The sequence below is a fragment of the Peromyscus eremicus genome, chromosome 20, assembly GCF_949786415.1.
Source record: "Peromyscus eremicus chromosome 20, PerEre_H2_v1, whole genome shotgun sequence".
NCBI classification, from domain to species: Eukaryota; Metazoa; Chordata; class Mammalia; order Rodentia; family Cricetidae; genus Peromyscus; species Peromyscus eremicus.
Genome location: NC_081436.1, coordinates 26,670,960 through 26,686,308, shown reverse-complemented (window position 1 = coordinate 26,686,308; position 15,349 = coordinate 26,670,960).

The following is a 15,349-nucleotide window of genomic DNA, read 5'->3' as shown; positions in this document are numbered from 1 at the left end:
AGCAGGGGACTATGATCTGAATTTTACCCATAGCCCAGCACCCAGTACAGAGCCTGGCACACCACAGTGTCAAACATGGATTGAATGAATAACACAGCATGAGCCACACAAGCACCACCCGCCTCGGGACGAGTGATCGTGTGTTCTTTGGCTGACCATCAGCATCAGTGGGTAGTGTCCCAGGAGTGAGGAGAGTAAAACTAAAGACCATGGGGAGTTGCACAGAGTCACATGCGTGGAAAGCACCTGGAGGAAAGGGAGAGGATGCGTGGGAGAGGGATGGATTGAGCAAGGGAGTCAAAGCTGAGGGCAGCCTACTACAGACCGGAAGCTCAAACATCTGAAGTGTATTGTGCAGACAGCAATGGCTCTGAAATGCTTTGAGCGGAGGCAGGAAAACTGGTGAGGACCGGGGGGTGATGCAGGCCCGGAGGACTTGCACTCGGAGACAGGAGGAGGTTAAAGTAAAGAGACTCGATGGAGATCTGGCATCAGCCCTGGAGGCTCCCAAACTGGCCCCTTCTCTAGTGGGGTCCAGACGCTACTTCCCAGGCCCCAGGTGCCTGTTCAGGCACCCAATCACTCCACGGGTGCTATGGACTTTGCAGGACATTGGAGACCTTTCAGAATGGCCAAAATGCACACAACCCTTCCCCCAACTCCAACTTCTCAGCTCCCATCTCTTCAAAACCAGAATGGCGCTTCTCCTTGAAGGCATCCTACCCTCTGGATCCACTTCATCGGCCACATCTCCGCCATCACTATCACTTGTAACCTTAAGGCTCTTGTGCATCTATTCTCTTTCATCCCGCTCTGGCTAGCTTTTCACTCTCATCCAGCAACTTCCTGGTCCCGGGATAACTCTAGGATCAGGCTCAAACCCGCTTCTTGATCCTAGCTATCATCAGGACTTGGGGGCAATTAAGTTCTATCTTCTGAACGTGTCTCTGAGCTGGCCCTTCTCTCACATCATGTGACTGTCACCCCAGCAGCCTTCCGTCAATCCTGAACGCAGCTGACGAATGGCCAGATGGTCATTACCCATGTGACCCCTTTAGTGTCTTCACAAAGATGGAGAAATGACCTGACTTGATGAGCCCAACCCCCAGTCCAAACGCTGTAAGCCATGTAAACACGCACAACGGGGAGCAGGAATGCACAAAACACATGCGAAGAGAGCCCCCCTGCACTGTGAAGGAGGAGTTGCAGCTGTGTGACTGACAGCTGTGTGCCCTGAGCTGACCAGAATTCACGCTTGGGACTCTCAGGGGAAGAAAGCCCTGGTAAGATCGTAGGCTCTGGAGGGTTCCAATTAGAAGTAGGTGTGCGGCAGCCAAAACCACAACCCAGGCCCCACCCATCTCTGCTCCAATGGTTAATGGAAATCAGTCCACTCACTGTGTCTGGCAACGCACAAAGTGAATTCCTTCTAAAAGAAGATAGTATCCCCTAGAACACAATATCCATCATCTCATTAAAGTTACTAAGTTTTTCAAAACATAGGATCGTCTGGCTAACAACCAAGAGAGAAAGTCCAATGACAGAAACAGACCTAGAGGCGATTCAAAAATGGAGAGAAAAAACAAGGTCTTTAGTACAAACATGGTTATTAAGGAAGAATACAAGTGGAAGTGATAAAAAGTAGAAGAAATATAAACAATTCCACCAAGAATTAAATTCTACAACAACAGCAATCAGCTGGGCATGGTGGTGCACATCTTTAATCCCAGCACTCGGGAGGCAGAGGGATCTCTGTGAGTTCAAGGCCAACCTGAGCTACAAACTTGAGCTTCAGGACAGTCAGGGCAACACAGAGGAAGCCCTTCTCGGAAAAAAAAATACAAAACAAAACAAAACAAAAAAAACAATAACAAGAATCAAATTGAGCTTTAAATTTTTTCTTTTTAAGGTAAAGTCTCAGGGGGCTGGAACCACGGGCTCAGAGATTAAGAGTATTTGTTGCTCTTGCAGAGGACCCGTGTTCAGTTCCCAGCCCCCACGTGACCGCTCACAAACATCAGTAACTCCAGTTCCAGGAGAGCTAACACCCTCTTCTGATATCCACATACATATGAATACAGGCAGACAAAACACTCAGACACATAAAATAACCTAAAATATTCTTTAAAGAAACCATAAAGGGCTTGGAGTACAGGTCAATAGTAAAACTCTTGCCTAGTGTGTTTCAGGCCCTGGGTTTGGAACCCAACTACACAAAAAAATAAATAAATAAAAGCAATAAGAAAACAGAAACTAACAGATGTGGAGAAACTGGAGTCCTTGGGCACAGACTGTAGAACATAAAGTGGTACGTACAGTGCTGGGGAAAACAGGATAGCAGTTCCTAGAATAACTAAAAATAGAAGGACCATATGACCTAGTTACAGAATATAATAACAAAAGTTTCAAGTGGTAAGAACCAAATAAAAATGGAAGTCATTTCATATGTGTTAAGTGGTAAAGAAGTACATAAATAGTACTAAATTTATAACATTTACCATGAAAAAGACCTAAAGTTTGCTTGTGGGAGTGGGCTTTTGTAAAGTGAGTTACCTGAAATCAGGTGAAAAGATCACACCAGGTGTGGAACCATCAGCAAACTGAGGCATCTGGTCCACACCCAAGGTGTGTCCGTTTTGTGTGTCCTTCTGGGGCTGTGGGTTGTTCACTAGGTGTTTTTTGTTTTCACATCTTTTTTAGGACTTTTATTTTATGTGTATGAGGGTTGTACCTGCGTGTGTGTGTGTGTGTGTGTGTGTGTGTGTGTGTGTGTGCACCACCTGTGTGTAGTGCCCGTGGAGGCCAGAAGAGGGTGTCAGATCTTCTGGAACGGGAGCTATAGACAGCTGTAGGTCAACATGTGAGTGTACAAACTGAACCAGGGTTCGGCTGAAACAGAGGGGGCTCTTAACTTTGGAGCCTTTGCTATAGCTCTTCACATAATGTTTCTGGTGGGAAAAATTAAACACAAAATTTACTTTAGGCTCCAAGTGTTCCCAAACATATCAATAGTGCTGAAACTGGTTTGCATTTCAAAACATAACAGCAAACTTGTTTACTGACTTATTCCTTTAATCAGCTTTTTCAAAAACACAACAGTCTCAACTGTATCAGACAAGGATACTCGTATTTGTACTTGTTATAAAAATGTAGTAAAATTGGTCCAAGGACCCAAAAGACAGACAAAGGTTTCTGGGATCAGAAAACCCTTATCTGAGTGGTAAGGAGGGCGACTACCCTTAGGAGGAGGAGCCAAGAATGGACCAGAGCAGAGTTTGAGAGTTGATTGGCTAAAGCAGGTATCCATCATTACCTACCAAATGGCTGAAAGTGTTTTTCAGAGCCCCAAGCTCCTCCCAGAATTCTAGGCAGTGGTTCTGGGAAGGCCTTTTTGACCTTGCTGAAACCCAGCCGGGATTCATTCCCAGGCCAGGCAGGAAGGGCTGGCCCAAGAGTCCAGGAAGGAGCCAGGCTTCCTCAGCACAACATCTGCTACTGGGATCTGGCTGCAGCTCAGCTAGGGACATATGACCTGGAAAGGCTGCCTCCAGCCTAAGATCGTGGACAAAGAGGCTGGCATAGCTACAAAGTAGGCTGGCAGTACCCTACAGGGTGGACGGACTTCAACCCTGGGCCTGTCCTCCTGTTTGAGATTCCAGTCACTGGCCTGGAACAGAATAAGCTAGTGTGGATTATGCATTTTTTCAGACCATCTCAGCAATCCTTCACCACCACCACCCCCAGCGAGGCTGGTAAAGAGGCTGAGTCTCAGAAGTCCATATTCATTATTGGGATTCATTTACACTCACCATATCCAGCTGGCCCTTTAGATAGCCAAGTGTCGGTGCTATGAACCCCACTCACAGAGAGGGAACCTCACACTTCCAGACCTACATGGCCAGGAAAACGCTGGGCTGTATTTCAGCACCACACCACAGACTGTCACTGTCTTAATCAGTGTTCTACTGCTGTGAAGAGACACTAAGACCACTGCAACTCCTATAAAAGAAAACATTTAATTGGGGCTGGCTTACAGCTTCAGAGGTTTAGTTCATTATCTTCATGGTAGAGAACATGGCAGCATTCAGGCAGACATGGTGCTGGAGAAGTAACAGAGAGTTCTACATTCAGATTCACAGGCAGCAGGAAGAGAAAGCCACTGGGCCTGGCTTGGGCTTTTGAAAACCTCAAAGCCCACCACCCCAATGACAGGGTTCCTCCAACAAGGCCACACCTCCTAATCCTTTTCAAATAGTGCCACTCCTTGATGACTGAGCATTGAAATATTAGAGCCTATGGGAGCCATTCTTATTCACACCACCATAGTCACCTGCCAATTCCCTGTGTTTACAGGGATTCCTGGTGAAAACTGCTTTTGAAGGATTTGTTACAATTGGGCTGAGCTGAGAGTTGGGGGAGGGTCAATTCACTCAGTAGCAGGCTAGCCTGACAGCACCCTCCATATCTGTCTAGGTATCACGGATTCAGAGGGAGGTACAGGCACCCAAAGGTGAAATTTCAAGAGGCCTGGAGCTAGGAGCAAAGACAGGGGTAGGGCCAGGCAGTGTCCATCCGATACTCAATGGAATCACCAAGAGCCGTCAGAAGGGACAGTAATTCATTCAAGAGACCCAACCAAGTGACTCTCCTGCACCCGATGCCTCCACTCACAGAGCAAGAGCGGTCCCTTCCTGTGCTCCGAATTCTCTGGCCCTTCCTCCTGTGTGTAAAAGACGAAGTTCTGATCTCAGCCCACAGACTTGTATTCAGCTTCCCTGACTTGCATCCCTCTTCCTGTGGCTGGTCCCACCTCATCTTCACTCTCCTGAAGATCTCAACGACATGCCAAGCTTTGCACTGTTACTCCCTTAGTTTGAAAAGTTTTGTCTTTTTTTTTTAAATGTTAATGGTTTATATGTACGCTGTGTTTACCGAGTTGTTATATGTGTCTCACTGTGTAACCCTGGCTAGGCTGGAACTCTCTATGTAGACCAAGCTGGCCTCAAACTCACAGCCTTCTTCTGCTTCTACCTCCTGAATGCTGGAAGTGAAGGAGTGTGCCACCACACCCAGCCTCATTTTAATTTTTTTTTAAAATCACACTTTACTTATTTTGTGTTTGGGGTAGTACATGGGTGCCACTGCACACACGTGGATGTCAGAGGACATCTGAAGGAATTGACTCTCTTCTTTCATCATGTGAGTACCGGGGATCTAACTCACATAGTCAGGTTTGGTGGGAAGGAAGTGCTTTTACTGGCAGACGTCTCAGTCTCGCTGACGCAGTTTTACTTTTTCTCAATTCCCTACCTTCAGGTCCTGCCCTGCGTTACCTTGTGCGGGAAGCCTTTCCAAGTACTCTGTCCCAATAGCAGTCTGCCTGTGCTCTCTTTTCCTGTACTCGTGATGTATAATCCCACCAGCCACCTATACACAGTTATCCCTTTATCTGACCAGCATCCTTCTTTCTGCTAGAAGGTTGGCTCTGTGCAGCAGCAGGGACTCTGCTGTGCTCACTGTCCTGTAGAAGATGGCTCTGGATGCCTGCTGTGGAGAATTACCTAAGCACAGTCTTCTCTGAAGCCACAGAACAACAGCACGGCCACCTGCTTTAAGGAATAAACCACGGCATGGAAAAGCTCGCTCAGTTCACAGTTACCCAGCCCTAACCAGCTTTTAGATCTCAGGCCGTGGACTGGAGAGATGGCTCCGTGGGTCAGAACGCTTGCTGTGCAAGCATGGGGAACCGCGTTTAAACCCCGAAAATCCACATAGAAAGCAGGACATGATGACACCGAGCCCTGGAAGCCCAGCTCTGTGTGGGGAGAACCAGGAGGATCACTGGAGCTCAGGGTAAGTGAGTATCTTGCTAGGATTTCTCTTGTGGTAAAACACGATGAACAAAAGCAACTTGGAGGGGAAAGGATTTATTTTAGCTCACACCTTGGAGTCCATCATCCAGCGAAGTCAGGGCAGGAACTCAATGCAGGAACCCGGAGGCAGGAACTGATGCAGAAGCCATGAAGGAATGCTGCTTACTGGCTTGGTCTTCATGACTTGCTCGTGTTTTGTTAAACTGCCCTGGGACCACCTACCCTGGGGTGGAACCTCCCACATCAATCACTAATCAATAAAATGTACCCCAGGACTGCCCACTGGCAAATCTGGAAGGGGTATTTTCTCAATTAATGCTCTCTTCTCCCAAGTGATTCTAGCTGTGTTAAGTTGGCATAAAAACTAGATAACAGGATGGGTGGTGGTGGCGCACGCCTTTGATCCCAGCACTCAGGAGGCAGATGGATCTCTGTGAGTTTGAGGCCAGCCTGGTCTACAGAGCGAGATCCAGGACAGGCACCAAAACTACACGGAGAAACCCTGTCTTGAAAAACCAAAAAAAAAAAAAAAGATAACACAGTGAAACACTCTGTCTCAAGTGATTAAAGTGGAAAGAGACAGAGAAAGACACTCAAAATCTTACTCTGGACTTCATCCTTCTCTCTGTACATGAGTGTACACACACACACACACACACACACACACACACACACACACACACATTAAATAAAAAAGACATCAGGCCTGTCTAACGTCTGTGCCCTTCTGTCTCTCCCTCAGACAGGCTGTGTGAGTACCATAGACAGGGAATTGCGCTGGGAAGCTCAAGGCCCCCGTTAGCTTCCAGCACGGCCACCCTAAGCAGTCCCTGCAACATAAACAGAATCAGAGGGAGAATGAGGCTTCACATGCCCGGCTGCTCACTGATGGATCCTCCAGGACACATCCTGTGCCTGGCAGCTGCCAGGTTCCAGATCTACAGTTTAATGAGAAAATGTGTTTACAGCAGACAGTGCTTCCTGATTTCCCCCATTACCTTATCTAGTGCTCCCAAGGACAGCAAGAGGAAGAAAGACAGTGTTATCCCTACACCGACAGGAAGAGATGGAGGCCTGGAGAAGGTGGGGAGCTAGCCCAGACCCACAGCACGTAAGCCAGGAATCAGGCATGCAGCTCCAACCGCTGCTACTAAAGGGAAAGCAATGGGTCTGATGGGAACGGACCAATTTAGAGAACCCGAGGGGCAGCACACAAGAAGCTGAGTTCTGAAGGAGTAATTACAGAAAGACGGAGAAGGACAGCGGGGGTCTGAGGCTGGTGCCCTGGAGTTTGCTATGGACTGACAGTTTGTGTACCCTCTAAATTTGTATGTTGAAATCCAAGCCCCCGAAGTAATGGTATAGGGAGGTGATTAAGTCTGGAGACGGAGACCTCATGTAAGGGACTAGTGTCCTTACAAAAAGACACCAAAGCTGGGCATGATGGTACACACTTATCATGCCAGCACTTAGGAGGCTGAGGCAGGAGGATTGTGAGTTCAAGGCCAGCCTGGGATATATATAGTAACACTCGGTCTCAAAAATCAAAACAACAAAGAAGAAAAGACACCAGTAATTTTGCTCCCCGTTTCTCTCTCCACTTCACTTTATGGGGGACACAGGAGAATATGGCTATCTGCATGCTAGGAAGGAATCCTCAGCAGAAAACCAATTCTTCCAGGACTTTAATCTTGGGCCACTACCCTGTAGAACTCTGAGAAACACAGGTGTGTTGTTTAAACTGCCTCGTCTATAGTAATTTGTTAGGCTGTGAAGACACAGTCTGAGGGTCTGGCACCCCAACCACATACTCCCAGCAGGTCTCTGTCAGCCTGCTGTCCTCTGGTAGGATTGACGACTATACCCTGCTGGCTTTCCGGGGCTGACCCTCCCTGCTTTGTTGTTGTTGTTGTTTGTTTATAATTTATTAATTTTTATTTTATGTGCATTGCTGTTTCACCTGCATAAATGTCTGTGTGAAGGTGTCAGATCCCCTGGAACTGGCGTTACAGACAGTTGTGAGCTGCCGTGTGGGTGCTGGGTATTGAACCCAGGTCCCCTGGAAGAACAGCCAGTGCTCTTAACTGCTGAACTGTCTCTCCACCGCCCCCTCCCTGCTTTGTATATATATATATATAAAAGCAGCTATTGAACCAGCAGCATGGGAACATTTTCAAGGCTCCTCCAAAGCCTCATAGAGCCTCCTGGTCTCTGCCTTAGCATTTGGCCCCAGCCCTTCCACGAGGGATAAACCTGGGGATGTGATCCAGGGCATATACCTAGAACTCTGCTTCCGGCCAAGACCTCTGGAAATTTTCACTAAGGCCTGTCTTCCTTTCTTCCTAGCAACAGATAATATAGATGCCCTGACTCTGCTGAATACAGTCTGTCTTCTCAAGATCCCTACAAGGCCCAGGGTGGGAGCTCACGTGTATAATCCGCTCATCCAGGAGTCTAAGGCAGGAGGATTGCTTTGAGTTTGACGCCATTCTGGGCTACATAGTGAGTTCCAAGCCAGCCAGGGCTACAGGATCAGACACTGCTGTCAAAAAAATAATCCATTAAAAAAAGAACATTTAGTTAATGCCTTGCTTATTCTGCCAGTCAACACATGATCCTCCCCAGCAGCTGCTGCCATCCTCTCCTGCCAGTCCCACCTCTAGCTTGCCAACCTCCAGCCAAAGAGGGTAAGGAAGGAAGTCTCTAGAGCATGGCTCAGACAGAGCAGACTGCCTGCATATCACCTGTTGTAAAGCACTCTGGAAACAATTGGTTGCAAAGCCATGAGTGCTGGGCGGTGGTGACGCACACCTTTGGGTGGTAGAGGCAGACAGACCTCTGTGAGTTTGAGGCCAGCCTGATGTACAGTGTGAGTTCCAGCCAGGACTACACAGTGAAACCCTGTCTCAGAAAAAATAAAATAAAAACAACAACAAACAAAGCCACTGACAAGAATGTGTACTAGAGAGGTGGAGAAACTGCTTCATTACGGACCGGGCGCTGTGGCACTCTGTGGGTACACTCTGTCAGAAGTCTACTGAACATCTGAGTTGTGAACTCCCCTGTCAACATCTGGTGTAGGAAGCTGGTCAGAACTTCAAAATAGATCTGTGCTTCCAGACATTTCGTGTTTACTGATATTTTGCCGGCAGCAAGTAAGGCTCCTCTGGTTGGCCTTTTTGAAGATAACCACCCTGTATGGTATTCATGCCAAATGTAAAGCAATTATGCCATAAGAGCTCCTCCCAGGCAGCACACCACCCATGTAGAGAATGTGGTGTAGAGTCCAGTAAGGCAGGGTATTGTGGCACATGCCTGTAAGCCTAGAACTTGGGAGGTGGAGGAGGAAGATCAGAAGTTAAAAGTCACCCTTGGTTACACAGTAACCTTGAGACTAGTCTGGGGGGATACATGAGACCCTCTCTCAAACAAACACAACAAAACAAAGGCTGGGGAGAAAGTGCTCTCAGTCATGAAAGTGTGCTGTGGTATATTACTTTAACTGAGCAAAGGTGTGTTACATTTGTTTATGCTGCATTTGTTTAATGAGGTAAGGATGTGTGTTTAATTGTGTAAAGATGTTTGCATTTATTTCACCTTACCTGCCTAAGGCACCTGATTGGTCTAATAAAAAGCTGAACGGCCAGTAGCTAGGCAGGAAAAGGATAGGTGGGGCCATTGGGCAGGGAGAATAAGTAGGAAGAGAAATCTAGGCTCAAAAAGAAGGAGAGGCCAGGCAACATTGGCGCACGCCTTTAGTCCCAGCACTCGGGAGGTAGAGCCAGGTGGATCTCTGTGAGTTCAAGGCCAGCCTGGTCTACAGAGTGAGTTCCAGGACAGGCACCAAAACTACACAGAGAAAACCCGTCTCGAAAAAAACAACAACAACAAAAAAGAAAAAAAGGAGGAGGAGAAAAGAAAGAGGAGAAGGAGGGGGACACGCCCAGGACAAGAAGCCAGGCAGCTCCAGCCAGACACAAGCAGTCGACAGTAAGACATACAGAAGTAAGAAAGGTAAAAATCCCCGAGGCAAAAGGTAGATGAAGAGAAACAGGTTAAGTTAAAAGAGCGAGCCAGAAACGAGCCTAAGCTAGGCTGAGCATTCACAGTTAATGATAAGTCTCTGTGTCATGATTTGGGAGCTGGTTGGTGGCCCAAAAGAAAAAGCCTGTTACAAAAGTGCTTGCTTCACAGGCCTAAGAACCTGAGTGGGAGCCCCAGAACCCAGATTTTTTAAAGAGCAGCCCGACGTGGCCGCACAAGCTTATAATCCCAGCGCTGGAGAGGTTGGGATAGGCAGATCCCAAGGGCTTGCTGGCCAGTTGTGTGCTGCCTACTTGGCAAACTCCAGGCCAGTGTGAAGCTTTGCTCCCCTCCTGATGGAGACGATGCCTGGAGAATACCACCCAGGTACCGTATCCCAGGGCTTGGATTTGGACATCTGACTAGAGCAAGAAGGGAATGCAGAAAGCACAGACTTACAGCACAGAAAAACAGGGTTCAGATGGGCTGTGTGCATTCTAATGAAGTGGTACCAGCCACGCTGCATCCTAGAACCCCAGGGAGTTTGTCTTCGTGTACTCCACAGAGAGGAGGAGTTAAATAGTCTGGTAGGAGGTCTCCGTAGGTGAGCCATCGAAGGCTGTAAACATTCAAAAGGAGGAAGCTGCAGTTGTTAGTCTTGCACACACTGACAGTATTCACACTTGACCAGAGGCAAGGCTTTATCTCTTCAGAGGCCCTGCCTCCAGAAGGGGGGGGGGCTTTGCCGATTTTCCATGGGTCTGAGGTATTGGGCATGGGCATGAGGCCCTGCCTATGTCAACAGTACACCTTCACTCAGGACTTCATCTACTCCTTACACAGTCACTTAAGCCTTCCTTGGCTCCCCACACCTAAAATTGCCCCCTGGTCTCCATAGACACACCATGTACACACACATGTACACATGCATGTACATTATACACACAGGTGCATATACACTTGAATACCTACATATATACAAACATGCACACACAAATTTTTTCCTAGACAATGCCAGCATTTGGATTTTTTTATTTTTATTTATTTATTTATTTTGGAGACAGAATCTAACTATGTAGCCATGGCTGACCTGGAACTCCCTATGTAGACCAGGTGAGTCTTGAACTCGAGATCTGCCTCCCAAGTGCTGGAATTGAAGGCATGTTGCCACCATACATGTTGGATTTTTCATACTTAGGATCCCTGGCTGGCCTGGAGCTCACTTTGTAGATCAGGCTGGTCTCAAACTCCCAGAGATCCACATATCTCTGCCTCCTAAGTGCTGGGATTAAAAGCATGCACCACCATACCCAACTAGTATTTGGGTTAAAAAAAAAATAAAGTTCTTATTGATTGCTGAGAGAGAGAGAGAGAGCGCACCTTTCAGTTTTATGATAGTGTTCTCTTAGGGGAAAAAAATAACCACTTATTCATACATTTTTTGAGCCCCTTCTATGAGCCAGCAGGGCCTGTGCTGGGCTCTGGACCATAAAGTAGGAGGTGATGTGACTCTTTTCTTCTGGGATGTCTTTCTTTTTTTTTTTTTTTTTTTTGGTTTTTCGAGACAGGGTTTCTCTGTGTAGCTTTGCGCCTTTCCTGGAACTCACTTGGTAGCCCAGGCTGGCCTCGAACTCACAGAGATCCGCCTGCCTCTGCCTCCCGAGTGCTGGGATTAAAGGCGTGCGCCACCACCGCCCGGCTTTGGGATGTCTTTCTAAGTCTCTCTTGAAGTGGGATGTCCTTCTGTACGCTGGGAATATGTGTTGCTCTCGTTGGTTGATAAATAAAGCTGCTTTGGCCTATGGGAAGGCAGGATAGAGCCAGACAGAAAATCCAAGCAGAGATACAGGTAAAGAAGGGCAGAGTCTGGGAGAAGCCAGCAAGCTGCCCAAGGACAAGATGCCAGCAGACTGGTAACGCCACAGTCATATGGCCATACATAGATTCATAGAAATGGGTTAATTTAAGTAGTAAGAGCTAGCTAGTAATAAGCCTGAACTGTTCTGCCAAGCAGTTTGTAATTAATATCAAGCCTCTGAGTGACTATTTACAAGCGGTCGCGGGATGGGGCGGGACAGAGAAAAGCCTCCGTTTACAGTCTCTCCCGGGCAGAGACGTTCTGATGGCCGTATCAGGGTAGCCCCTGTTGGCAACTCTGCAGAGAAAAGCTGGAGTGAAAGAGGGTGCTGGAAGTGAGACAAGCAGGCCGGAGTCCATGGAGCTTGTACCAAGCCCTGACCCGTACAGCTGAGAAGATGCTGAGGGAACAGAGAGCAGGTTGGGCCCCAGTGCTCTCCTCACGTGTCCCATGAGGCCCCCTGCCTTATCAACTGCCACAACTGTGTCTGGCATACACGTAGCGCTCAGTAACTGTCCCCCGAGGTCCCTTCATCATCTGAAGTATAAGACAGGGGTAGGTAAGAGTTGCCTCTGGCATTTAGGAGCACAGGGACAAAGGCTAACTGAAAGCAGGGTATGGTGGCACGGGGAGACAGAGCCTGGTGGATCTCTGTGAGTTGGGAATCAGCCTGGTTTACAGACTGAGTTCCAGGCCAACCAAGGCTTCCAAGTGAGACTCTGTTAAAAAAACAAAAACAAACAAACAAAAAAATACTACCAAAAACACAACATGGGGGAAGGGGTAAGCTGAGCAGAGGAGAATGGACAAATCCCTCCCAGGCGCTCCTGCCATCAACAGGATGGGAACACATGCCACAGATTTGAAAGTGACTACTTCAGGCTCAAAGCGGTCACATGGCCAGCTCTGCTGGTATTGTGTGGGTCGTGTACAGTCTACGGAAGCTTCCCAGGGACTGTCTCTCAGCACATCATGGTCCCTCCATGGGGAGGAAAGAGGAAGCCGAAGGTGAGAGGGGGTATGGACAGGCTCCAAGGCAGACCCCAGATCCTTAGCAACTTTATGTTTTGGAAGGAAAAAGAAAAAGGTTTCACAAGCTTGCTGAAGCTGCAAAAATGCCAAGCGAAGGCAGGGAGCAGAGCGCACTGAAGGATCGCCAAGCTGGAACGCTGAACTGAATCTAATAAGACAGATTTGAACAGGGATACACTGTGCAAACCCAGTGACCGGAAACCAGAGAGAGTGGATCTGACTCAGCATTCAAGAAGGGACATCCCTAAGATCTGTTCCCAGTGAGTGCCTCAGACGCCTACAAGGAACGAGATGCTTGAGTGGACGTTGGGAGGTTCCTATCAGTCCTGCTGGACCTCCAGCTGCCTGCAGACCACAACCCTGATCTGTTTGTGGGTGGCACTGCCCAGGAGCCCAGGAGAATGAGACTGAAGATAACACAGGGACACCCATCACCCCTCCTCCCCAGACCTCACTTCCAGAATATAAGATCCAGGTGGATGGGAGGAGATTTTAGATAAATCCCACTCTCCAAACTTCCAAACCCACTAGTTTGGATACCAAAGGACACTTTGTAAATACTACATAATAAAACTAATGATAAGAACAATGCTGCAGGGTGGTGGTGGCTCATGCCTTTAATCCCAGCACTCAGGAGGCAGAGGTGAATCTCTGTGAGTTCGAGGACAGCCTGGTTTAGAAAGTGAGTTCTAGGACAGCCAGGGCTATTACACAGAGAAGCCCTGTCTCAAAACAAAATTACCCACTCTTTAGCCGGGTGGTGGTGGCGCATGCCTTTAATCCCAGCACTCGGGAGGCAGAGGCAGGTGGATCTCTGTGAGTTCGATGCCAGCCTGGTCTACAGAGTGAGTTCCAGGACAAGCTCCAAAGCTACACAGAGAAACCCTGTCTCGAAAAACCAAAAAAAAAAAAAAAAAAAAAGAAAGAAAAGGACAATGCAGTGAGGGGCTGGAGAGATGGTTCAGCGGTTAAGAGCACCGACTGCTCTTCCAGAGGACCTGGGTTCAATTCCCAGCACCTACATGGCAGCTCACACCTGTCTGTAACTCCAGTTCCAGTGGATTCAACACCCTCACACAGACACACATGCAGGCAAAACACCAATGCTCGGGAAAAAAATAAATAAATAGGAAAAAAATGTAGCGAGGAGGGAAATAAGAACAGAAAGAGCAGGGCTGGAGAGAGGACTCAGCTCTTGCAGAGGACCTGAGTTCGAATCCCAGCTGGAGTTACATCCCTGTAACTCCAGCTCCAGGGGATCTGCCCCTGAGCTCTGTGGGCACCAACTCTGCCTACACACACACACACACACACACACACACACACACACACACACACAATAAATCTTTTTCAAAAGAATAGAAAGAGCATACAGTCGTAAGTATAAAATGGAGTGGAGGAGGGAGTGGCACTGTGCCCTGGGGAAGTCTGCATGCCCTTTGAGGACACGCCTCCCTACATTGTAAGCTCCCTGAGGAGAGGCTGGAGGCTAAGGGCCAAGGGCCACAGCCGACCCTGGCCCCCGACTGTGAGAAGGAAAGGTACTAGAGAAGGAAGCCGCCTCTGCCCACACTCCTGCACACAGCCCAACCCTGAGAAAAGCTACATGTACTCCCTTCTCTTTCCCTTCCCACTCACTTGCCAGACTTGTGAGTCTGGAGTTAGCCAAATTGCTCCACCCAAGCAGCCTTCCACATAGTGACTTCCACGTCAGAACTAAGAGACTTTCCCACCTTGTCTCATCTGACTTCGCAGAAGCATTAGGTAATATTGCTGCTCTATGGCCTTGAAATGTCCCCTTGTATGTGGCTTATCCATCCGGGCCTCCTTGAGTAGTCCATCCATCCCTATGGTTTTACCTCCCCTGTCTTTGCAGACTTGCCCTAGTTCTTTGAGGCACAGTGGGCCTCCCATTCATTACCACTTCCTGGCTGATCTCATCCCCTCGAACACCTTCACTTGCCACTCCAGAAGCTGATGACTCTAAAATCTATCGTTCCAGCCCATGCAGCATGTTCTACTCTGAGATTCATAACAGAAACTCCCACCTCCCTGAACACACCTCCAGGATCTTGGAGCACATCTAAATCAACCTGGAGTTTCCTCTCTAAATTTGACCTTCCTCTCTCTTGGGTTGGAATAACCAGTGACTATTCCACCACCCACGCCGAAAACTCCGAGGCCATCCCTGTCCCCAGCCTTGCCATTGTCCCTAAGCCCGCTCCATTCAATAGCTCTAACCATCTCGCAGCCCTACCACTTTCTTTACCATCCACCTCCAAGCTGCCCTCATCACTCACTTGGATGGCTGCCATGACCTCCTTCCTGCACACCATCCAGCAGTTCTCACCCGTTCAGTACATCCCACATTCCCTTCTTTAAAGCCCTTCTAAGTCAACATCAGTCCATCCCGACCTGGGCCCTCTAGCCTTCTCTAGCACACACAGGTCCACTCTTCACATCCATCGGTCCACCTTCCTCAAAGCGTACTCCCCCATGGCCTCTGCATTGACTGGTCCTTCTACCAGGAAACTCTTCCCACATTTGATACTCAGTATTTCAA